The following is a 24,788-nucleotide window of genomic DNA, read 5'->3' as shown; positions in this document are numbered from 1 at the left end:
CAATAGAATAAGAAATGAAAAAGGAGAAGTAACAACTGACACTGCAGAAATACAAAGGACCATGAGAGATTACTACAAGCAACTCTATGCCAATAAAATGGACAACCTAAAAGAAATGGAGAAATTCTTAGAAAAGCACAACCTTCTGAGACTGAACCAGGAAGAAACAGGAAATATAAAGAGACCAATCACAAGCCCTGAAATTGAGACCATGATGAAAAATCTTCCAACAAACAAAAGCCCAGGAACGGATGGCTTCACAGGTGAATTCTATCAAACATTTAGAGAAGAGCTAACACCTATCCTTCTCAAACTCTTCCAAAATAAAGCAGAGGGAAGAACACTCTGAAACTCATTCTACGAGGTTACCATCACCTAGATAATGAAACCAGACAACGATGTCACAAAGAAAGAAAACTACAGGCCAATATCACCGATGAACATAGATGCAAAACTCCATAACAAAATACTAGCAAACAGACTCCAACAGCACATTAAAAGGATCATACACCATGATCAAGTGGGGTTTATTCCAGGAATGCAAGGATTCTTCAATATATGCAAATCAATCAATGTGACAAACCATATTAACAAATTGAAGAATAAAAACCATAAGATCATCTCAATAGATGCAGAGAAAACTTTCAATAAAATTCAACAGCTATGTATGATAAAAACCTTCCAGAAAGTAGGCTCAGAGAGAACTTACCTCAACATAATAAGGGTCATATATGAGAAACCCACAGCCAACATTGTTCTCAATGGTGTAACACTGAAACCATTTCCTCTAAGATCAGGAGCAAGACAAGGTTGTCCACTCTCACCACTATTATTCAACATAGTTTTGGAAGTTTTAGCCATAGCAATAGGAGAAAAAAAAGAAATAAAAGGAATCCAAATCAGAAAAGAAGTAAACCTGTCACTGTTTACAGATGACACGATACTATACATAGAGAATCCTGAAGACGCTACGAGAAAACTACTAGAACTAATCAATGAATTTGGTAAAGTAGCAGGATACAAAATTAATGCTCATAAATCTCTTGCATTCCTAAACACTAATGATGAAAAAAATCTGAAAGAGAAATTAAGGAAACACCCGCATTTACTACTGCAACAAAAAGAATAAAATACATAGGAATAAACCTACCTAAGGAGACAAAACACCTATATGCAGAAGACACTGATGAAAGAAATTAAAGATGATCCATACAGATGGAGAAATATACCAATGTCTTGGATTGGAAGAATCAACATTGTGAAAATACCGATATTACCCAAAGCAATCTACAGATTCAATGCAATCCCAATCAAACTACCAAAGGCATTTTTCACAGAACTAGAACAAAAAATTTCACAATTTGTTTGGAAACAAAAAAGATCCCAAACATCCAAATCAATCTTGAGAAAGAAAAACGGAGCTGGAGGAATCAGGCTCCTGGACTTCTGACTATACTACAAAGCTACAGTAATCAAGACAGTATGGTACTGGCACAAAAACAGAAATATAGATAAATGGAACAGGATAGAAAGCTCAGAGATAAACCCACACACCTATGGTCACCTTATTTTGATAAAGGAGGCAAGAATACACAATGCAGAAAAGACAGCCTCTTCAATAATTGATGCTGGGATAACTGGACAGCTACATATAAGAGAATGAAATTAGAACACTCTCTAACACTATACACAAAAATAAACTCAAAATGGATTAAAGACCTAAATGTATTGCCAGACACTATAAAATTCTTAGAGGAAAACATAGGCAGAACACTCTATGACATAAATCACAGCAAGATCCTTTTTTACACATCTCCTAGAGAAATGGAAATAAAAATAAACAAATGGGACCTAATGAAATGTAAAATCTTTGGCACAGCAAGGGAAACCATAAACAAGACAAAAAGACTACCCTCAGAATGGGAGAAATTATTTGCAAACAAAGCTACTGACAGAGTATTAATCTCCAAAGTATACAAGAGGCTCATGCAGTTCAATATCAAAAAAACAAACAACCCAATCCAAAAATGGGCAGAAGATCTAAACACACATTTCTCCAAAGAAGATATACAGATTGCTAACAAACACATGAAACGATGCTCAACATCACTAATCATTAGAGAAATGCAAATTAAAACTACAATGAGGTATCACCTCACACAAGTCAGAATGGCCATCATCAAAATATCTACAAACAATAAGTGCTGGAGAGGGTATGGAGCAACGGGAACCTTCTTGCACTGTTGGTGGAATGTAAATTGATACAGCCACTATGGAGAACAGTATGGAGGTTCCTTGAAAAACTAAAAATAGGATTACCATATGATCCAGCAATCCCACTACTGAGTATATACCCTGAGAAAACCACAATTCAAAAAGAGTGATGTACCACAATGTTCATTTTAGCACTATTTACAACAGCCAGGTCATGGAAGCAACCTATATTTCCATCGACAGAAGAATGGATAAAGAAGATGTCGCACAGATATATACAATGGAATATTACTCAGCCATGAAAAGAAATGAAATTGAGTTATTTGTTGTGAGGTGGATGGACCTAGAGTCTGTCATACAGAGTGAAGGAAATCAGAAAGAGAAAAACAAATACCGTATGCTAACACATATATATGGAATCTAAGGAAAAAAAAAAGAAATATGGTTCTGATGAACCTAGGGGCAAGACAGGAATAAAGACGCAGACATAGAGAATGGACTTGAGGACATGGGGAGGGGGAAGGGTAAGCTGGGACAAAGTGAGAGAGTGGCAATGGACATATATACCCTACCAAGTATAAATTAGCTAGCTAGTGGGAAGAAGCTCCACAGCAAGGGAGAACAGCTCAGTGCTTTGTGTTCACGTAGAGGGTTGGGATAGGGAGGGTGGGAAGGAGACGCAAAAGGGAGGGGATTATGGAAATATATATATATACATCTAGCTGATTCACTTTGTTATACAGCAGAAACTAACACAACATTGTAAAGCAATTATATGCCAATAAAGATGTTTAAAAAAAAATAAACAAAGACATGGGAATGTGTTTGCTTCATACTATTATTATGAAAAGAGCAGCTTACAAATGTAACCCTATGAATTTATGGTATGATTACAATCTTGCAAACTAAAAAGATGTAAAAGATGAGGAGTAAAAGACCTAAGGTCAACATTAGAAGGGGAGAGTAAAGGTTAGTTGGGTTTTTTGTTTTTGTTTTTCTAAGTTTTTTTTTTTTTGTCTATATACTTTCCTACATTTTCCAAATTTTCTTGAATAGAAATATATTACTTTCTAAAAAATAAAGACTCCCAATAAATGTTATTTTTAAGGTTATTCTCTAAACAAATGAGAGGGTAGCCTCTATTTCCTAATATCAATTCGATAGCAACAGATATTTTTCTATAAATCTCCTTCATTTTGCCATGTTGAGATGAGGCCTAAACAGAAATAGTTCGACCATGCCACACTTTTCTCAAACTAAAATCTTACATGTACCCTCATCTTATTTATCACAATTTTAGAAAACTTATCCAGAAGGGGGAAAAGACACTGCCTAATCAGCTCTGCTTTTTCTCAAAGGTTCTACAGGAAGATTTAATAAAGGGGCTGCCTTGGTCCAAGGGGTCACTTCCTTTGGGAATGCTTTTCTCTCTCCTTACCCTGACACCAGGATGGAAATAAATAACAATTGGCATTCATACTCAGAGCCTTAGAAGTATTTTCACAAGGAATAAAAAGAATGCAAAGAGAAACTCTCCAAAATAGTCTGATGCCCTGGTGAAAAACACACCCCCTTACCTCAGCACATTCTAACTTGGTTTACAAGTGGCAGTGAAGGGGATCCCAGAGGCACTGAATAGGGGAACTCACCAAGTCATAGAGCAGACTTTAGGCCAGGCACTCTTCTCATCACTTGACGTACAGTATGTAGTCCTTATGACAACACTGGTGAGACTGGAAGGAAGGGGACAGGGCACAACCATTAAAAGAATGACACTACCATTAAGAACATGATACAGGGGCTTCCCTGGTGGCACAGTGGTTGAGAGTCCGCCTGCCAATGCAGGGGAAGTGGGTTCATGTCCTGGTCCAGGAAGATCCCACATGCCGCGGAGCAGCTAGGCCCATGAGCCATGGCCGCTGAGCCTGCGTGTCCAGAACCTGTGCTCCGCAACAGGAGAGGCCACAACAATGAGAGGCCCATGTACCACAAAAAAAAAAAAAAAAAAAAAAAGAACATGATACAGTAAGTCCCCTACCCCTACATACGAACCTTCAAGTTGCAAACTTTCAAAGATGCGAACATGTGTTCTCATGTCCAATCATATAAGTTAGTTCACGTGTCTGGCGTACATTGTCACATGCCTGCATCCTCTACAAGTGGTTTTGCTATTGTGTACTTTACTGTACAATGCTGTATAGAGTACAGTAGTACAGTATCTTTATTTCAAGCCCAGGAAGCAAGCTTAAAAGCAACGGTGATGTAGCTGGTACTACTGTACCTTTCAAGGTACTGTACTGTAAGATTTAAATGTTTTCTTTATTTTTTGTGTTTGTTTTTTATGTATTATTTGTGTGTAAAGTACTATAAACCTATCACAGTACAGTACTATATAGCCGATTGTGTTAGTTGGGTACCTAGGCTAACTTTGTTGGACTTACAAACCAGTTGGACTTACGAATGTGCTCTCAGAACTCGTTCATATGTAGGGGGCTTACTGTACAACAAAAACTGATTAGAACCTACTAGGCCCAAGATGGAGGAAGATTCGACTTCCAGTAGACCTTGAGCCTCATTATATGCTCATTGTAATACATCAGCTAAGTGACACATCCACAGGTGCCATGACAGTTCCAATGCTGACCACAAAAGGCCAAAAAGTGGGCGGTGGCCCAATTCCTGGAAATCCCCGCCCCTTCTCTAAGATAGAATATTCCTCCCACTCATTAGCCTATGAAATTACCCAGCCTATAAAAACTAACCACCCCTGCACTCCCGGGCCTCTCACCTTCTGAGACAGCCCACGCGCTGCCTACAAAGTGTATATCTCTCTAAATGAACTTGCTTTCACTTTACTATGGCTCACTCTTGAATTCTTTCCTGCACAAAGGCAAGGACCCTCACTTGGAAGCCTGTGCCACGGACTCACCTGAGACCTGGGACATGACCATCCCCTCACGTCCCATCTTTCCTACAACACTGGGAGGAAAGTATCGTTATCCATATCAAGGGTCAGCAAACTATAGTACATAGGCCAAATTGAGCCTATGGCTTGTTTTCGTAAATGAAATTGTATTGGAACACAGCCACTCCCATTTGTTTTTTGTCTATGACTGTTTTCCTACTATAATTGCAGAATTGAGTATTTACAACAGAGATCGTTTTCCTGCAAAGCCTAAAGCATTTATTTGGTCCTTAACAGAAAATGTTTGCCAACCCCTGATCTACATGATACCTATAAGGAAAATGAGGCTCAAGGAAGTTCAATAATATCTCAGTGTCACTCGGCTAATTACTGCCAGGACCAAGATAAAAATACATATCTACCTTACTTTTAGCCCATGTTCTTTTCATTTCTCCAAATCAGAACTCAAAGAGTAAGACCCCAACCTCCAACAAAGTATATCATATGTGTGACACATTACAAGCTGAGAAAGATGAAACATGAAAAGCTATGCTATTATTTTTAAGACACATTATGAGACATAACTATTGGATTCCTTAAACTAAAGAACATTCTATTGTAAGTTACTTTTTTCCTTCAACTTCTAGTTCAATTGTACAGTAAAAATTATAAGACAGACCATTTAAAAGAAAAAACTCGTGGAATTTCACATGCAAAATTGCCATTAGGTTTCACTGTATAACTTTCACATTAAAACATTCTAAAATATTTGATGTGTGATATGGTACCACCTCTCTGAACTTGCTAGCTTCCTCCCATCCTAGAGAAGGGAAAGAAAACATGTGCTTAAAATAAAAGCCTAACCTATTCTTCATTTTTAGCATGACTTTTGTTTTAAATGTCAGTTTTTCTTTCAAATTCTCTTTTGCTTAACTCCTTAACAACTTGATTAGCTGAAGCAGGGGACTTCGAAGGGATGTTTTATGGGTGCCTAATGGAAGAAACTGCTCTGGAAGAAACGCTCTCACTGCCCACACCACCTCACCCATTGGTGACGTGAAGGTATGAAGTGTTAAAGATGGAGACCAGAACAGGGTGGCAGGCTGGCTCAAGCCACACCAGGGGCAGCAAAGGCAGCATCTTCCCAAGACCCCATTCTTTCCTAGACAGAGTCCAGCAGTTTTATGGAGGAAAAGTAAGGGAAAACCTAGAGGATTTGTCCTTGGTATGCTCAGTGGCAAGGAGGATCTGGTTCATTGTTTCTTCCTGTGAATCCCCAAGGAACATGTCTGACTCTGTGGAAAGACAACTGCTCTAATGTTTACAAAAAGGCATGGAGATTCAACCGTCTTCTGGAAGGAGTCAGCAGAGGAATGAATATAGAGAGCATTTTAAAGTGATATCCCCACCATGGAAAGAGAAAGCAGGGAGATCAAACCAATGTGGTGGAAGTTAAGAACGGTAAAATAATTTGAAGCCTGTGAAATCTTAAATAAGAGTTCACAGAGGGGGACTTCCCCGGTGGTGCAGTGGTTAAGAATCCGCCTGCCAATGAAGGGGACACGGGTTCGAGCCCTGGTCTGGGAAGATCCCACATGCTGTGGAGCAACTAAGTCCATGCACCACAACTACTGAGCCTGTGCTCTAGAGCCTGCAAGCCACAACTACTGAGCCTGTATGCCACAACCAGTGAAGCCCACGCACCTAGAGCCCATGCTTTGCAACAAGAGAAGCTACCACAATGACATGCCTGCACACAGCAATGAAGACCCAATGCAGCCATAAATAAATAAATATATATATAAATAAATAAAATTGAAAAGAAAAAACAAAAAAGAGTTCACAGAGGAAGCTACTAACATAAAAGGAAGGTAAGAGCCTCAGTTGCCACTCTAATAATACATGAAGAAGAGTTAGCAAGAGACTGAAAATGGAAATTCCCCCTTAATGTCATTTATTTTTAAACAGTTTCATTGAAGTATAATTGACATACAATAAACTTTACATATTTAAAGCATACCTTTTGAGAAGTTCTGACATATGTATACATCCTTGAAACCATCACTACAATCAAGTAATGAATATACCCATCACTGTCAAAAGTTTCTTCATGCCCTTCTATAATTCCCTCCTCCTGATACTACCCCTTCTACCTCCAGGCAACCATTGATCTGTCATATAAATTAGTTTGTGTTTCCTTGAAATTTATATAAATGGAACACAGTTTTTGTCTGCTTTCTTTCCCTCAGCACAATTATTTTGAGATTCATCTATATTATAGCTCATAATGTAGCTTTATGCCGCTTTTTGGCTGAGTAATGTTTCACTGTATGGATATACCAAGGTTTGTTTATCCTTTCACCTATTAATGGACATTTCAGTCATATCCAGTTTGGGGTTATGACCATTCATGCTCAAATCTTTGTAGGACATGTGCTTTTATTTCTCTTGGTAAACAACTACGAATCAAGTAGCTGGATCACATGGTGCATTTTTGTTTAAATTTTTTAAAAAACTATTAAATTTTTCCAAAGTAGTTGTACCATTTTACATTCCCACCAGTATGGGGATTCCAGTGGCTCCCCACCCTCACCAACATTTGGTATGGTTAGTCTTCTAAATTTTAGTCATCCTAATAGACGTGTAGTGGTATTTCTTTGTATTTTTAAATTACATGTCCTAATGACAAATGATGCTGGATATATTTTCATGTGCCTATTTGCCCTCTGCAAATCTTTGGTCAAGTGTCTGTTCATGTCTTTTGCCCATTGTTCAGCTGGGTTGTTTGTGTTCATTTTAATGAAATCCAACTTATCAAGTTATTCTTTTGTGGATTGCATTTTGCTATCAAAGCTAAGAAATCTTTGGCTAACCCGGAGTCACAAAGGTTTTTACTTATGTTTTCTTTTAGAAGATTTATAGTTAGGTCTATGATCCATTTTCATGATTGTATACAGTGTGAGTTGTGGATTTAATTTTTTTTGTTTTCCATATAAATATCCAATTGTTTAAAAGGCTGTTCTTTTTACACTGAATTGCTGCTACACCTTATCAAAAGTCAGTTGTCCATATATATGTGAGTATACTCCCATCCTCTCTGTTCTGGCCCATTGATCTATTTGTCAATCTTTGTATCAACAGCACAGAGCCTTGATTACTGTAGCTTTATAAGGAATCTTGAAATTAGACTGTGTTAGTTCTCCAACTTTGCTCTTTTTGTCAAAGTTGTTTTGGCTATATTATATCCTTTGCATTTGCATGTAATTTTAGAATTAGCTTGCTAACTGCTTAGGTTTTGACTGAGATTGTGTTAAATCTATAGATCAATCTGGAAAGAACTGATAATAATACTAAGTAGTTTACTCATGAATATATCTCTTCATTTACCTAGGTGTTCTTTAATTTCTCCCAGCACAGTATTATAGTTTTCAGTAGATACATCTTTCTCATCTTTTGTCAGATTTGTCCCTAAATATTTAATTTTTTGATGCTATTTGAGATCTTTTTATTTCTACTTCTGGTTGCCCCTTGCTAGTATATAGAAATACAATAGAATGTTTTTATTGATCTTGTATCCTGCAAACTTCCTAAACTTACTTGTTAGTTCTTGTGGGTTTTTTTTGTGGATTCTGTCAGATTTTCTAAAAAGTTGACCATGTTGTCTGTAATAAAGGTTTTACTTATTCCTTTCCAATCTAGATGCTTTTAAAATTCATTCATTCATTTATATTTCTTCTTATTGTACTGTCTAGAAGCTCCGATACAATGTTTAATGGAATGGTGAGAGCAGAATCTTTGATGTCTTCCTGATCTTATTCCCCCAGATCATTTTAAAAGTAGATTTTAAAGTAGAAAAAAGAAAAATGCAAGAAGCAGGACAATATCATTCAAGTAAAAAGTTTTAATAAAGGAGGAAAAAAGGACTAGGGCAAGGGAAAAACTAGCAGGTAGGGGCAGGATTTAGATCAATTCTGTGGAAAGTTCAAGCATCGTTCCAGCATTTGGAGGAATGTGATGTAGGTAAACAGTATTTGTAATGTCCATAGCTGGGCACCAGTGCAGATGAGCTATAAGAAAGATGCCCGCAACCTGACCCCTGTAGTGATCATGGATGTGTCTTTCCAACACAATCTTGCATCATAATGGTGGAGACTCCATTTTGACACTCACAGTAATAATTTATTTACCAGCCAGTGAGATTAAAAATATGCCTCAAATCCTTAGTTGCAATATCTAGGTTGCTGGAACCTGACCCAACTTTTGGACATTACTGAGAAATAAAAGCACACATGGATAAAGTGACCCAAAAGTAAATACATCCACACCCTAGATCCAGTATGAACTTATTTCTTACCCAGCAGAGCTTGATTATTGACTTTTTTCCCCAGTGTTTTATACGATAGTACCCTATGAAAAACAAGTTAAGTTAAAATAATTCTTCTTGGAACTGAATCATCAGTCAAAACACTGGCAAAGTCTCCTGCTCTTTGCAGGGATTTTGCTGTATGCATCTCTTTGTATTATGACATGTGACCTCAAACATCATCAATTCATGTTCATGTAGGCAAGTAAACCTGGTGCCACAAAAAGAGCACTCAACCAGGAATCAGAAGATTTGGACTCTAAGTTCATAAGACTCAAAAAAAAGAAAAAACACAGAACAAATACAGAGAGGCACACGTGAGCAGTAGGAAAGGACACTGAAATTCCCAGAGTCAGAGGGGGAAGGGAAGGAGACTGAGAATGACGACAGAAGGGGTCGTGAATACTTAGAAGATTCACCTAAGTGCGATCTGAGAGGTAGAATGGGTGAGGGACTTAGGCTCTGCGGTGGGAGAGACATGGGTTTCCATCTGGGCTCTACCACTTCCTGGTCGTGTTAAATTAGGCTTTTTACCTCTCTTGCCTTTGTTTCTCATTCCTTAAATTGGGATGATGATAATGCTTGCTACAAAGGGTTTTTTGTGTGGCATAAGTGGTGCCACTCAAATGTGCAAATGCCTTATAAATATGTCTGGATTATGAAAGTAAAATCTGATAACATTATAGCTGAGGTGACCTCATTCACTGAACAAATACTTATTGAGCACCTACCATGTGCTAACACTGTTCCAGGCACTTGGGGTACATTAGAGAACAAAAGAGGAAAATCTCTGCCTTCACGGTGCTTACAGTCTATTAGGGTGATGAAGAGGGAGCATAATAAATGAATAAATGCTACAGCATGATAAAAAGTAGTAAGTATTCAGAAGGAAAGAAATGGAGCAAGTAAGGTGTCAAGGGGGATTAAGAGCATCATGCTGGCTCAGTTATCATAATAAATGGGATGGTCAGGGCAGGCTTCATTGAGAAGGTAACATTTAAGAAATGGTGAAGTGAGAAAGGCAGTCAGCTCCATGGGAAGAGCATTCCAGGCAGAGGCAACAGCAGTGCAAGGCACTAAGGCAGCAGCATGCCCAGAGGGTTTAAAGAACAACAAGGAGTTCAGTGGAGGGGAGACTTGTAAGGGAAGAGGTTAGGGGCCAGGTCATTAGAGCTCTACGGACCCTGATGACGACCTGGGCTCCGACTCTACGTGAAATGGGGAGCCATTGGAGGGTTTGGCATAGAGAAGCAACTTGATCCAATTTATGTCTGAAAGGCTCCTCTGGCTGAGAATAAACTCTAGAGTTACATGGTGTCAGTAGTGTGGCTACTGCAGTGGTAAGGAGTGGGGAGTGGGGTGGGTAACATTAGCTCAGATCCAGGGTAGTAACAGTGAAGTCATGAAAAGTATTTTGAGGGTAACACTTCTGATCAATTTTGGGAAGAACTGGGTGTAGAATGTAAGAGCAAGTGAAGAAGCATGATGACAGGGAGGTGTTTGGCCCGAGTAATGGGAAGGCTGGACTTGCCACCAATGACACAGGATACAGACTTTAGGAGTTCAATCTGAGGCAGGATAGGCTTGGGATGTCTTCTAGTCATGTCTATTCATTTTCGTGATGCTCAAAGGAACTAAAGTATGTAATCTGGATGAATCCTTAAGCTGTACCTGTGTAAGGAGGAAGCAGACAGAGTAGGCTGTTCAGGGAGCATGTGCCTGCAGGGAATCCACCAGGGGGCAGAAAATGTGAGGTCACTGCTTCAGTCCGATTGCCTATTACCTGCTTCCTCTCTTCACTGTCACTGTTTATACTTAAAAGTATTTAAACAGTTATATGAAGTCCCAAGACTTCCAGATTTTCTGGCCACTTTTTCTGTTACATTTCATTTAAAATGTTCATTCCGACCTTATTTCCAAATGTGAAAGGTGCAAGAGTGAGGTCTGGCTGTCACGTGGCAGACAGCAGGAGTCTTGGACCACTTGACAGTTCACCCTCAAGTCATCACTACAAATACCATAGCATGGCTGCCTTCCACAGGGACTGAAGCAGGCACTGTATAAGAGACCACTTCCTTTCTTTTGCCCCCTCTCCTCATGCCTGAAGCACCTACACAGGCTCTGCTGTGTCTATCATGGGGCAGCGTCCCACTTCAGCAATCTTGTGGAGAGGCCCGCCCTAGGTAACGGTCCAGGGATGTGTAGCACATGCTCCTATCTGCAAGAAGCACGTTAGGTGAGACAACCCCATATTCTATCAGCCACACAGATTATTTGAAAAGAGGACCAATCATCTGGAGTTTCCCGACTACCACTGAGGTCTTGAAATCTGAGCAAGGGAAACAGTAACAATGGCATTTATGGTGTTTCCCACAGCAGTGCTGATAGCAAATTACTGCTGAGCCTTGTTCTCCTGAGGGCGGCAGATGTGTACCTTTAGGATTCATAACATCAAGAACCAAGGCAATGCCTTCCTGTCTCTCTGTTCTCTTTTAATGTCCTCCTCCTGTAAACCAGGTCTCTGGAGGGCAGATAGCAGGCTCTGTGGAACTATCCAGGGAAGCTATGATGCTATTGTTTTATTTTCCCCTTCCCTATACCCTCATTTAAAGACACCTCATTCCCTGAAAAGCCAATTTCTGACTCATTTTTTTGCACATCCACCAAAAAAAATGCTTTTAGCATTGTTCATAAGATATTTGCACTGAAGAAAAGTGATAAAAGTCAGAACAAAGTTCGTCCTGAGATTCAAAAGAAATGGGGAAATATAATTCCCAGCATAAAAACCAAGCTGTTCTTTTGAAATCCATTTGGGCGGGGGGACATCAATATTCTGCATCAATGCCTTAGTACTTAAAAGGGATATATTGGGCTCTATAATTTAACTGCCAAATCTGACATTCATATCCATCTGGACATTTTTAAAAGGATCCTTGAGCTAGTCAGAATTGGCAGTTGGCTGTGTTATCACACCTGCATATGGCATAGGAGGTTTTTTTAATGGGCAAGAGTTAGAGCATGAAAGTATTGCATGATATGCCTTTGCTGAGAACCCACACTTAAACATGTTTGCACATGTGAATAATTATATTTTAAAGCTCTGTTAACAAGCCTTTGTTCTTTGTTTCCTACAAATCAAATTAGTTGGGGATCCAGTTTATTTTGAAATTATTTGGAAAATGTTTTGGTGTTCTCAAATTTCCTTTGCACCAAAGTTTTGCAAAGTTAAAAGGCAAGCCACAAACCTCCACAACCAGTTAAAGAAAAATGCATAAAACCTACAACAAATTAAATATGATAAATACCCACATAATAGGAGAGTGTAAGTAAATCTTGGGTCTCTAAGTACATGTCAACCTCCATGTGGGATTTAGCTTCCACTCACTGCAGATGAAGAGAATCTTTAATGCTTATATTGATATATCCAGAAAGCCTGACTTCAGAAAGTCCAATTTAGGCTGCCAGGTTTCTCTTTTTACCTTCCCTGAGAGCGCAAGTCTAACTGCACATACCCCAGCACCATCTGGGAGTGAAGCTGTTGTACGATGGGGGATACTCTTTAAGACAATTTTCAGAGAAAGATCAAAGGCAATGGGAAAGGCAGCCTTCTTACTTGGGAGAGCCCAAGAAATTATCTTCAACTACCTACATTGCTTCCTTTACCGGAGCTCAGCTTGGGAAAGGCAATGAGATAACCTACAAAAAGCACTTGGGATAGTCTTAATAAGGATGGACCACTGAGTCTGGCCACTCTACTTCTTGAGAATAATGGTCACTGTGCGAAAAGTCTATACAGAATGGCCACTCATCCCTATGCAGGGGATTCCGTATAAACAGCTTTTGGGGAATGCTTTAATAACTTCCAACCACCAATGTGCAAGAGGACATCCAAAAACACATGGAAGATTAAAAATTGTATTTAAAATGCAGGGTGGGGGCCTATAGGCAAGTTTTAACTCACATGTGCAGGGTATCTGTGGCTACTTTTGTTGTGCTGGGAATTTCCTCTTCCTCAGTCTCCCCTTCACCCACCCCTTTTCTGCTTTCCATCTTCCTATTCGTCCCCTGAATGGACCAAACATTTCGGACACCAAAAGCCACTTTCACCCTTTTTGTGTAGAAAACCCTTGAAAAATCAGAGCTGCCTAATGTAAAAGACTACAGTCATCACAAACATCATTTGAAAATAAAATTATGTTTCTTAACTAAATTTGGTTCTTTTGGGTAGATATAAAGCAGATATATGAATCTATAGGATAAAACTCAAGCTTGATTTGAACTCCCAAAATAAGTCCAAAAAAATCATTTTATATTTCTTAGCCAGGAGTGAAAACTTGGATGGGGCAAGTGGCAGTACAGAAGATTTTATAATCACCACAAATATGACTTGAACACTCAAGCCTGGGAGGGAAGCATCCTGGTAGGAATGGTGGGGATAACATTTAGGAAAAGAGTCATTCTTAACCTAGGATCATAAGTTTGGATTGCATAGTTATTTTCCTATGACTAATTTTTGTTTCTGGTGACAAAAATCCAATTTTTAAGTGGAAAGAAAGGCACTCATATTAACATAACATGGCTCAATTCAGCCACTTTATGAACAATCAATGATTGACGTGGACATGAATTTATATCTCACACAAATGGATCAGTCAGAATTCAGATAACAAAACCACTTTAGATGTTTTAAGTGGAAGAGGATTTAAAAGGAATTAAATGCTTACAAAATGGATCGAAGGGCTCTAGGCTGATTTCTGCATGAGTGACTTATAGAACAACACTGCAGAACCTGCTCACCAGGGACACTGTTCTCCATCATCATCAGGTACCCAGGAAATCAAGGAGTTTCTGTTCCAACTGCAGGCTCTCGTTCCACTGCACCTCTGCTGAGGTCCAGCTCAGCAAAATGGTAACCTTACCTTTTGACATGTGGGAAACTAGAGATAAACATCGGGGCCCATGAACTGCTTCTACAGGAAAACCACGACTGTGTACCAACGTATGCCTCCATAAGTATGCCTCCCAAATAGTGCTCAGATACATTTACTTGGAGGAAGTCAGGTCATTTGAAGACATAGATCAGTAGAAAATAAAATATTTAGTTTCCCAGTTACTATCATGACATAAGGGGACGGTTCTCAAACTTTGCTGCTTATATACCTGGGAAGCTTTGAGAATCCAAATATCCAGGCTACACCTCATAACAAGTCAATTTAAATCTCTGGGGCTTCATGTGTTATTTAATAAAAAGCATCACAGGTCACTGCAATGTGTAGCTAGCAGAGACACAAAGCATGGCTTCTCAAACGTCACTGTACACATAAATAATCTGGGCATTTTGTAAAAATGCAGAATCTGATTCAGTTGGCCTGAGTTGGGGCCCAAGATTTTACATTTCTAATAAGCTCTCAGGTGATGGTAAGGCTGAGGCAGATGAGACTTTGAGAAGTAGAGATGCACTTCAGTGGTTCTCAAATTTTAGTGTGCCTCGGAGTCACCTGGAGGGTTTGCTAAAACACAGGTTGCTAAGGCCCACTTCCAGAATTTTTGATTCAGTAGGTCTGGAGTAGGGCCTGAGAATTTGAATCTCCAACATGTTCTTAGGTGACGCTGAAGCTGCCTGTCCTGGAGACCACAGCACCACTGACGCAAAGCATGCTACAAGGGGGTTGGAATGATGTTGAGCGAGCCAATTGCTCTATCTGCAACAGATGGCCACCATGTGGAGTTTCTAATGAATTCGAAGATTTTATATTCCACTTGGATCTAACAGATAGAGAGGAACTCAGAGGAGCAAGTGAAATGCAATTAGTTATGCCAAATCCAGTTACCTTTATCTATCTTCCTTCCATACATGGAATTACTGGTGAGTTAGCTGGGGAGACCTACCTCACAGAAACATATAGCTAGATGGCAGAAGCAAGGAAAAGGAAAGGGAATATTAGTTTTCTATCTCAGTAAACAGACAGGACTGTTTATCTCCACATTTTACTCTTTGGATAATCAAGGGAAAATATCTGAATGTTAGATGGATGTCAGAGGTAATCTATCTGTGGCCCATGTGGTTCCCATGGGAAGAAATTTCAAGTGACATCCAACTTACTGCTAGTTCATTAGGCACACATCAGATGTTGGGTATTTATCTTCACTGCAGTGCACTCTGTGGGAAAATTTTCCTGAATGCATCAACCAATAGCTTTTAAAAAGAGTTTTATCATAAGCTAGGCAAATAAAATTGGTATAAGGCAATAACAGTCTTCAAACAATATGCTTTCTTGTAATTTACTATATCAGATAGAGTTTCACTCAAAATTATGGCTTGGGATCATTACTTACAGTTTATTAGGGTACCTCCTACTTCCCCATTTTCACCACTTCTACTTCACATTCACAGGTTACTGGACTCCCAAAATGGAGGTCCAACATTTCACTCATGTTACTACATAAGCCAAATGAACCTGAGAATACTATGATGATCTGAGGCTCCATGACTTCCATTTACTGAGGAATTGAGATAGCTAAGCACCTGAACAACAGCCTTCATTAATAGAGGATGAAAGAACCCCATGTGAGAAGGAAGTCTGACTAGTTGTCCCTGATTCTTTTCTTGAGTTTCAACTCGAAATGTCCACAAAATGGTCCCCTAACTTGCCCCCAGTGGTTTCAAAGCATTTTCTCTGACACTGGTAGAGGGTCTATCAAAACCACGGAAGTGCAGGGCTTGGGAATGCAAAGACATATACGACAGTGAGCTGTTTTTACTCGTAACACTTCTGACACCTGACAAGAGGCTGTGTGTGTGTTTCCCTCATAGCAACCAATTCTGATTCCAGACACCAACTTGGTGTCCAGCAATTCAATTCAGTGCTGACACTAACTGCCCAGAGTTAGCACAGCCCCACAGGGTAAGAGCTCAGTCCCACAAGACCCCTCCCCCACACTTCAGATACCTGTCTCAAGTCTCAGGACTTCCATTCTTCTGACTGAATGACTCTGCATTGGGATTTCCCACGCCCCACTCTCCTCAGGTTTGATAATTGCTAGAATGGCTCACAGAACTCACGAGCACACAACTTCCATTGACTGGCTTATTATAAAGGGTACAACTCAGGAACGACAAAATGGAAGAGATTTATAGGCATGGCGTTGGGTGTGTACGCGGGGGGGGGCTTCCATGCTCTCTTCAGGGTGTGCTACCCTCCAGCACATGAATGTGTTCACCAGCTGGAAGCTCCCTGATTCTTATCATTTAGGGAGTTTTTAAAGGAGGTTCCCTTACATAGACATTGCTGATTAAATTATTGGCCACTGGCGATTAACTCAATCTCCAGCTCCTTTCTCCTCCCTGTAGATTGGGGAGTGAGGCTAAATCTTCCAAACTTCAATTGAAAATTAAAGGCTTAGGGTTTCTGGCAACCATCTCCCATACTGAAACTAGGGGTCTGCCAAAAGTCACCTTCCTTAGGCCAAAACACATTCCCCTCACCCTTATCACTTAGAAATTCCAAAAGTTTTAGGAGTTCTGAACCAGGAACTGAGGACAACGACCAAATACCTTTCTATTATACCACATACAGGGTCAACAGCCCTTGAATGTTTTGTAACCAAGTTGTGGAGGCAGGACATGGACATAATAGTATAATGAACAATAAAAAAATATGTATCATCATTGAGTACTACTGACTCACTACAGTGTTACAAGCCTTCAGAGAGGAGAGGATTCAATCATCAAGGACTAGGATAACCTTGACCAACCCAACCTCCAAGGTGAGTGTGGAGGTTATTGTACTTTGTCCCAGGCTGGGTGCAGACACACAAAAAGAAAATCCTTGAAACTCACTTCTTCTGATCTGAGGGACAGTAGGGAAAAGGAGAGAGTGAAATCAGGAATGAAACCCCATGCCTGGATTTTATCATCTCCATTCTCAGTCTGTGCTCCAACCTTGGGGGAGAGGAGAGAGGTGACAGGAAGACAGGAAGAAAGACACTTTAGAAACATTAGATGAGTGACATTGGAAGGTGCTGGCCTGCCTTGCTAGTCACAGTGAAGAGTAACCTGTAACCCCCTGGAGGAACTCCAGCCTACAATTTGACACTAACACAAATGTAACACAGAAACAGCTGTGTGGGAGAAGGCAGCAAGGAGGAAAGATGTTGCAAGAGCATTTCAGTTCACCACACTCTGCACAGAATGTCAAGGAGCCGAGAAGTCCTTGTGGGGGGTTCATGAGGAAATGCAGAGTTTCTGAGAGAACCTGCTGAGTGGCAAAGGCACAGGGAGGGATGGAAGCTGTCTCTGTGGGCAGGAAATTCAAGATGGCGGCAAGTGAACAGGACCTTGATTGTTGGCAGAATATTCCAAAGAGCCGGACAGTACCAGTCATACCTCAGCAGGAACTCATCAAATGGGCAGACCATTCTGGCCTCTCACTGCAAAGGCCAGCCAAATCCAAAGACCACATACACATGGTTAGTTAGGAAAATAACTTCAAGAAGTTCAGAGAAAAAATAATGGGAGCATTCCGTGATTCTAAGAGAAAATGTAGTTGGGTATGTAGATAAGGGGTTCATCCCTATAAAAGTAACAACTGAAGCCACGCTAATGAATGAAATCTCTGAGGGGTGGTGTAACATGTGCCAATCATATGGGAAGAAGGAGTGTGACTCTCAAAGACAGAGGGGTGACCACAGTAAACTTTCACCTCTCCATTTTGTGGTAGAAAGTAAGGATCAAAGGCAGGGACAGAAGTTTGGGATTTATAAAAATGTGATTGAAAGAGATTTCTAACGCTACCCAAAACCTGCTGCCAATTCACTATTCACACATCAGATGCTGGAAGCTGTGTTATCGACACCATGTGGCAAAAAAATTCAGCTAAAAAAAAAAACTTCTGAATTTTAGCAGTGCTTCATCAGTTAATGATTATTAAACTGAGATAACACAGCAGCTTTGGAGGTAGGTGAAGGCACACATAGCAGGCAAGGAAGAAGACAGCTTTATGAAAAAGTGCATGGTCAACGATGATGCTGAATGTCCAGTGAAGCCTGAATTCTAAGCTAAGGCTTGTTAAGGGTTAGATTAGAAGAAACCAGAATTAGAAAAATGGGGGTGGGGAAGGACAGAAGACATTTTTACTCGTATATGAGAAATGCTGCAGTAAAAAAGAAAGAGGGTGTATTTCAAATGGTTGAGAGAAGAGTTTTTGAGTCACCAATCATTTAATATCTCTTTGGGGGATGCCTACTAAGTTAGAAAGACCTGGTCTATATTTATAGACCAAGGGGGAAAGAGGAATTACCAGAGGAATAATGATGGATGAAAGAGAAGGAGGGGGATGGGTGATGGAGTAAAGACTTGGAAGAAGAAGGAAGGGTAGGGGGTGGAGGGAACCTCCTCTTCTGAGACAGCAGAAGTGGAGGACAGCACGATGGAATTCCAGACCATGAGCTGTGGACAAGGTGAGGTGCGATCATTGCTTACAGCATGGTTTCTCAGCCTCAGCAATGTTAACACGTTGGGCTAGATAACTCTTTGTTGTGAGGGGCTACTCTCTGTGTGGTGTTCAGCAGCATCCCTGACCTCGACCCATTGGATGCCAATAGCAAGCCTCCAGCTGCGAGAATCAGAAGGTCTCCAGATACTTCCAAATGTCTCCTGGGGGAGGCAGGGGCAAAATCACCCTTGGTTGAGAGCCATTGGGTTAGAGAGACTGCTGGGAGGCACCAAGGCGAGAAGGCTGCTCCCATATTAGAGGACCTCGAACCTCTAAGAGGTGAGACCTTCTGGGAGAAAGAGGAATGTGTGTGCAGGACCCTGGTCTAAACCTGAGGTGGGGCTTATAAACAATGGAGAAGGGGCTAAATCTCACTAGAAAAATTTCCCTTCCTCTTCAGTGCTCTCTTAAAGCAGCAAGGTCACATGGCCTGATTAGAACCATTCACTACCTTTCCCGAAAGGCAGCCATGAATCTTGCAAAATCCTTGTCACTGTTACAGATTCTGCAGTAGCTGAGGTTTATAGCTGACACATCTCTGCCTTTGTAAAATTATGTAACCTATTTCTTAGGTTCAAAAGCCTTGAGGGACGTTTACAGCAAATTATTGCAGCCGGTGACTTTCAAAATGGCTTGTGAAGGGGTGGAGGAGGTCACACCCTGCTGCACGGTGGGTCCTCACAGCCTCTTCAAAACCCCAAGGCCACCTGCCACGTGCCATGGGAGAGGAAGTGTGGTCACAAGGCCAAGTGGGTAAGTGTGGCTAGTCTCCGTGTTCTCAAGGAAGTTCTGAGGGAGAGAGATGGGTAGATTAAATAAACTAGAGATTTTAGAACCCCTTGCTTCTGAATCAAACTGGAAAGGATAAGCTTACCATCTGTGGCAAGGAGGTAGCTCCCTCGAATCTCTCCTAAACTCTGGTCTATGCTGCCACAAAGTGATCAGTGGTAATGACAACGAGGCACTCATTTCTTCACATATCAGGCATCTCCAGTAGCAAAGCTACAATACAAGTAGTTCCCCCATGTGAGTATTACATAAAATAAGACTAGGAACCTTCCCCTGGCCCTGGACAAAGCCATACTTGCTGCTGTTTAGTTAGACACATGGTTACACAGTGCTCATCAAGCCAATGACACAAGATGGGGGACATGTATTGAGAAAGTTGAGAAGAAGAACAAAAGCTTCCCTTTCCTCATGACTCTGGTCAAGGGGAGTTTTCCTATCAACTCGTATGAAGAAAAAGAGCTCCAAGAAAATGAAATAGAATTCCAGAGGAAAAAAAATGGCTCTTGCCTTTCATCAGGCTTAGGAAAAGAATTTATATATTTTGCCACTTAGGAAAAGAATTTATATTTCCAGGATCATTTCATTATCCTTTTCACAACTTGCAAAGAGCAACAGATGGCCATCATCATCTTCTGATGATATGGGGAAGAGTGCTACAGGGGAAATAATACTGGATTCATTCATTTGTTCACACATTTGACCTATATTGATTAAGCCCTGGCACTGTATTCAGCTCTGTGGATAAACAACGAATAAAAACGGGAATGTTCCTGCCCTTCTGGATTGTGAAGGGAAGGTGTAGTGCTAATCATCACTCTGCTTCAAGAAGGTATTGGTCTTTAGGCTTCTTTTATCCATAAAACAAAGGGCAATGACTTCAGTCTCAAAGCCTATTCTATTTTAACATTCACATTTGGTGAGTTGGTCTATAGCAGAGGACCAAAATAATTGGTCTATGCTATGAACTGAATTGTGCCCTCCCCCGCCCCCCAAAAATTCATGTTTAAGTCCTATCCCTCAGTACATCAGAATGTGACAATATTTGGAAATAGGGTTTTACAGAAGTGATTAAGTAGAATGACGTTATTAGGTTAGACTGTACACCAATAAGACCGGCATCCTCAGAAGAATTTGGAAACACACAAGTACAGAGAGAAGACCATTTAAAGATACAGGGAGAAGGTGGCCTCTGCAAGCCAAGGAGAGAGGCCTCAAAAGGAACCAACCCTGTCCATACCTTGATCTCAAATTTCTAGCCTCCAGAACTGTGGGAAAATAAATTTCTATAGTTGAAGCCACCCAGTCTGTAGTATTTTGTTATGGCAGACCTAGCAAATTAATATAGTCTCGGGCTTCCCTGGTGGCGCAGTGGTTGAGAGTCCGCCTGCCGATGCAGGGGACGCGGGTTCGTGCCCGGGTCCAGGAGGATCCCACATGCCGCGGAGCGGCTGGGCCCGTGAGCCATGGCCACTGAGCCTGCGCGTCCGGAGCCTGTGCTCCGCAACGGGAGAGGCCACAACAGTGAGAGGCCCGTGTACCGGAAAAAAAATAATAAATTAAAAAAATATATATATATAGTCTCTATTAAAGACTCGCTCAGAAACACTTATTTAAAGATCCACAGGCCTGGTTTTAACCCACCAATGAGAATGTCCAGGTATTAGGGCCCCAACATATAAAAAATTTGAAAGAGATACATTTGATGTCACAAAATGAGAGATCCACTGGTCTATAGAATTTAGTGAAGCATCAGTCTGCTTACCCTATGGATATCCTTAACCTTTTTGGAGGAGTTACTTACTTTCACTGAGACATTTACTGAACCTTCACTTTATGACAGATGTTTCGTGAAACACAGAAACAAAGAGGCTAGCTTTCCCAAGACATCCACTGTCACGCACTCCGTGCTGCCTAGGGATGTTGTGAAATTTAATTACTAAATGCTTGTTAAAGCTCTCCATGAAGCCTTCTGATGAAACAAACTTTCTAACTACAAAGTGTTGTTTAATATGGAGGTCCAGCCTGGAGAAAGTGCAGTCTCCAGCAAGGCCTAGCTGCTTTTTTATGCAAATTCAGCACCATCTCAATCCACCTGGCAAATTACTGAGCCAGCAGAAAAGCTTAGGTCAGGGGCTCTATGGGTGTCCTTGCTACTTCCTCCCAATTCCTCTCTACTTTTTCACCTCAATTGTTTCAGTGTGCTCCGTGTCAGAAAATCCCATTAGTATCATTCACATTAATGACCTTCCTGACACCCATGTGTTGTTATTCTGGTGGGGTGATACTGTGTTGACTTAAACATAAGTGTGACAGAACTAACCGGCTTTATGGATGTTGTACTCACTGTCCTCTTCTTGGAGTAGAGCCCTGAGGGAATGAATGTGCATAGAGGGCTGGCTGGCATAGAGGAGGTAGAGAAAGTTCTCTAGAAACCACAGGAGAAGACCAGGCAGAGAGAGATGGATAGTAGGAACCGCTCTGGCAGTTTAGACAAAGGTCTTCCTTATCACTGAGGTCATTTGCATTTCACATTGATTTCTTACAAGAGAGAATGTAAGCAACAGAGATGGGACTGAATCAGAGCTTTCAGAAGCTCTGATGTGCAGAAAAAGGCGTACAGCTGTGCCGAAATGCCTAGATTAGTGATTCTCTTCAGCCCTTGGAGTAGTCTACTTGCCTGGGAGAACTGGTCCCCAGGCCTGTCCCTTCCAAGAGCTGAAAACCTAAATCAGAGGATTTAAATTCCCTTCAATGTAACCAATACAGAAATATTGATAGAGAAAAACATCAACTTTTTTTCACATGTTCCATGATGGGAAAAAAATCAGGAATGACAGGATTAATGACCTTCCACAGCATCCTCTACTTTCACTGCTCCCTCTCTCCCCGCTCCAGTTTAATCACCACACACATCCAGGTGGATCCTGCTAAAATGCCCTGCCTTGGTTCAACTCCTTCCAAAATTGCCCATTGTTCTTCGCCACATTAAGGGATTTATCCTAACAAGGCCCTTCATGATCTGCCTCTAGGTATATTGTAGGCCACGTATCTCACCGTTTCCCACCTCATTCTCTGCTCTGACCAAGCTGTTTTCAGTTCCAAGTCATGTATACTCTTAATTCCAGGTTTTTACACATGATACTTCCTCTGTCTGGAACACCACTGTCCACTTACACACACACACACACACACCTGGGCAACTCCTACTTGTTCATGTGGGAAGAAATCATATCTGCTTTGTTCACCATTGGTCCCCAGTGCCTAGTACACTGTTTCACACATATAGTACTTATTGGATGGGTGGATGGATGAATGCATGAGTTTCTTTCATACTGTAGAATCAAGAGTTTTCTTGCTTTTAACTTTTTTGTTTTAGTTTGTTTTGTTTGCTTTTAATTCTGTACCTGCACTGGAAATAAGGTAACTGTCTCCTCATTGAATCTCCTCAAAAGGGTTCCACCATCTCTTGACACATTATAGACATAAACTTTCACAAAGTCAGGGCTCTGTTAGCAAAGAAGACTGGGAAATAAATATTGGGTAAGAAACTACTCATGTTTTCTGTAGTGTTCAGGAGAGGGAATAAAGAAGAGGGAGGAAGTAATGAAGAAAGGACTGAAATTCAACAATACTGAGTCCCTCTTATGCCCTGGACATAGTGCTAAGAATTAGGGATAGGATGGTTTACCAGACATAAGGTCTCTCCTCAGAGATCTTAGCCTCTGGAAGGGAATCCATACTCTGAAGTAATTTCATTCTGAAGAAGGTATTAAGAAAAGAAGCATAGTTGACATGGGCAAGTTTAGTGAGACCATTTAATCTAACCTAGTGGCAAAGTTAATGCTTCCTTGAGGAAGGGACATCTTAGCTGAGATTTGAAAGATGACTAGGGGTTGAACAAGCAAAGTGTGAAGAAAAGGAGTGTTCTAGGCTGTATGCCAAAGGTCTGGCTTCCAGAGATAGAACGATGGGCTCAAAAAGCTGACAGGATATCAGAGTGATGGGAGCATAGACAGTGAGGGGTGTGTTCTGAAGTGAGTGTAGAGAAACAGACGGTTCATGCCACCCGGAACCTTGTGGACCATATTACAGATTTGAAACTTTACCCCAAGAGCAAGTGAAAAAAAATGCTTTAAGCTGAGGAATGACACGATTGGATTTGTGTTTTAGAAGATCACCTTGCACACAGTGTGGAGAATGTTCAAGAAGGACAAGTGGGAATGTAGGACTCCCCACAGAAGGTCCCTATGAAACATTTGATGAGGGTGCCTAAACCAAAGAGGCGGCAGTGGGAGTGAAGAATGGTAGGTAGATTGAAGACAGACTTAGTAAGCAGAAGCAACAGGGCTTGATGATTTAACTAGTGAGGGCAGGAGGAGTGAAAGAAGTGAAAAGGAAGACTCTGAGGCTTCTTACTAGAAAAACTAGGTGAAACATGCTGCTACTTCCTAAAATGGGGAAATATAGGGAGTGTGGCAGGAGTAGAGACTGAGTAATGAGTTCAGTACTGCATACTTGGGCTTGAGGTGAATGAGAAAATATCCACATTGAAAAGAGTCACAGTATTGGCCAGAACAGTGGTTCTCAACGTGTGGTTGCAGAGCCAGCAGTTTCAGCGTCACCTGGGACCCTGTTAGAAATACACTCTTTGATATAAATCAAAGCAAGATCCCTTTTGACCCACCTCCTAGAGAAATGGAAATAAAAACAAAAATAAACACATGGGACCTAATGAAATGTAAAAGCTTTGGCACAGCAAAAGAAACCATAAACAAGATGAAAAGACAACCCTCAGAATGGGAGAAAATATTTGCAAACAAAGCAACGGACAGAGGATTAATCTCCAAAATATACAAGCAGCTCAAGCAGCTCAATATCAAAAAAACAAACAACCCAATCCAAAAATGGGCAAAGACCTATATAGACATTTCTCCAAAGAAGATATACAGATTGCCAACAAACACATGAAATGATGCTCAACATCACTAATCATTAGAGAAATGCAAATCAAAACTACAATGAG

The 24,788-nt window shown here is 40.8% G+C and overlaps 1 protein-coding gene across 1 annotated transcript in view; it reads right to left on the bottom strand.

Moving 5' to 3' along the window:
• The window catches only part of PIK3R1 (phosphoinositide-3-kinase regulatory subunit 1), a 562,712-nt gene extending 558,770 nt beyond the window's left edge, over positions 1-3,942 (bottom strand). Inside the window, exon 1 of the mRNA XM_067031067.1 lies at positions 3,864-3,942. The gene's annotated coding sequence lies outside the window, so the exon portion shown is untranslated. The remainder of the gene's footprint in view (positions 1-3,863) is intronic.
• Positions 3,943-24,788: the final 20,846 nt, after the last annotated feature.

This window comes from Kogia breviceps, chromosome 4 (genome assembly GCF_026419965.1).
Source record: "Kogia breviceps isolate mKogBre1 chromosome 4, mKogBre1 haplotype 1, whole genome shotgun sequence".
NCBI lineage: Eukaryota > Metazoa > Chordata > Mammalia > Artiodactyla > Physeteridae > Kogia > Kogia breviceps.
This window is presented reverse-complemented; position numbering and strand designations above follow the sequence as displayed.